Here is a 2,357-nt window from a genome sequence, read left to right on the forward strand (position 1 = left end):
CTACGTAGATTTCTGTTGAGTTCAGGCCCACCACTGCATTTGGTCGAAGTTGCAAAAGGTACCCGTAATTTTTCTCCTGACAGCACCGTCAGATGAAAGTATCAAACTGTCAGCCAAAAGGAAATTATATGAAATGTGTTCTAGCCTCATGCTGGGTTGTCCCATCCACTTCTCCCTAAATCCGGAATCTATCTGAAAATGTGTTCGGATCGCTGAACAGAATCTCAGGCTTGTCTCTTAATACCAGTATGCAGCTATGGGAATCAGCAGATTTCGCCCAGCCTTCAGTGAGTACTTCTTTCTTTCACCACGTGTTCTCCACTGATCGCAACACAGATGACTGCAGAAAGCCACTTATAAACTTTTCCACTCAGATTCCATGTGTCCACTACAGGGAGGCAGAAAGTTTCACATTTCATATTCAAAACAGACAATAACTTATGGAAGAATAAAGATGCGTTATACATTTTATTGGTTTATCTCACTGTCTGCACATCTCTTTTGTTAATTAGTGTATGCTTTAATACATCATGCATCTCTTATTGACTGACTCACAACTGTTTGTAACTCTACCACAATAAGTTACTTTTAATACTCTATTACCATCTGTCTGCCAGTGTTCTTGTTTCTCTCCTACTATGGGCCAGCAGTAGCTCAGAACTTGGCTTGGAGAACGGAGGGAGGCCAGTTCCAGACCTACTCAAGACGAGTTTGTAACCAGTGGCTGGTTTGTGCACCACATGGAGTGGAGTGTGGACTGACAGCGGGAGAGGTGCCAGTTTGCCTCTCAAGCGATGCCGAGGTGTCCTTGAGCAAAGTACCGAACCCTTAGCAGTTACATGGCTTGCCGCTTCTCCCCACCATCCTCTCTGTCCCCTAACTGCAGGCCCTCAGTGTGTTTGTGTGTGTGCGTGCTCAAGGCCTGCATGTGTGTGGTGTGTACACTGAGTGATAAAAGGAATTTCCCCAAGAGCAATAAATAAAGTAATGCTTCTTCTATCTTACTATTTGTCATTCAGCCTTTCAGTGGCTGGGATATTGACAAGGACTTATTTTCAATCACATATTCCCACAATGTACAATTGCAATCTCAGTATTGTTTATTCTAATCAGGTTGTTTTCAGAAACAATCAGGCTGACTCCTCTCCCTGAGAGCACAAGATTCTTTGAGTCAAATACATTTCTCATCAAACTAGAGAAAACGCCTGTGCTATGTTGCTCAGTGTTCTTTGCCTCATAGCCCCTCATGCCCTCCTCTTCAGGGTGTCACACAGGGACATATTAAGTACGGGTAGACAGAAAACCTGTATGACCCGAGGCAGCATATACACAGTGCATGTAAATCGCTCTTTGATCTGACTCCGTGGCGCTGTGTTTTGTAGCCGGTGGGCTTTGTCTTGATAATGAAACACACAACGCTCTAATGACTCATTATTTTCAGCATATTAAGCCGATTAAACCTTCATGCAAGAATACAAACATGCAAAAACGACAGTGAATAAAAACATTTTGAACATGTTTCTGAACTCATCGGCTATTGCAGGATAATTTTGTGCCGTGATTCTAAGTAATATGCGCACAAGAATGACTGATATTAAAAGCAATAAATAATACACTTAACATAATTTTAACTTGGTATTGTTATTTCATGTTTCCTTGTTTTTAATAACTCGCTTTCTGTGTGTGTGTGTGTGTGTGTGTGCGCGTGTGGGTGTGTGTGTAGGTGTGTGTTTTATTCTTGGGCCCAGTGTGACATGATTCCACTGTCTTCTCCTTCACATCACTGAAGGCTGAGTTAGGCCCAGTCAGGCATGACATGGTGACTTGACACACCTTGTGTCTTTCTCCATTATGATCAAAAGCTCATTCTAGTTGTAGTTGTTGTTGTTGCTAGTGACCTATGGGTCCTCTTTTTTACATTGATCAGAAGCCCTAGGGAAATTAATTGAATTTGACAGATGTGATATGAGACTCATAGCATATATAGGCTACAGGAGTCCGCCTGAATCTTGACAGGGCAGAATGCATAGAGTCGGGTGTTTCTGCAATGAGGAGGTAATGTTCTGAATGAGTTTGACCAACTTATCTTACACACTTGGCTTTGTCTTGTACTGAATCACTGTTTGTATGTATGACTTAAATTAGTTATCAATATTTATTCACTGGCTGTCAACGTAACTGTACATGGTGACTTGACTCAAAGAAAGGATGAATGTTTTGTGGATGAGAGAACAAGAGACAATTTTATCATGCCGAAGACACAGCTTGTGTTTGTCAGTCTCCTATGGTCCATTATTCCGACCTCAACAAACTCCCACCAATACCAGAGCGATCAGTGTAAACTAATCCATGGATCC

This window comes from Brachionichthys hirsutus, unplaced genomic scaffold (assembly GCF_040956055.1).
Source record: "Brachionichthys hirsutus isolate HB-005 unplaced genomic scaffold, CSIRO-AGI_Bhir_v1 contig_955, whole genome shotgun sequence".
Taxonomy (NCBI): domain Eukaryota; kingdom Metazoa; phylum Chordata; class Actinopteri; order Lophiiformes; family Brachionichthyidae; genus Brachionichthys; species Brachionichthys hirsutus.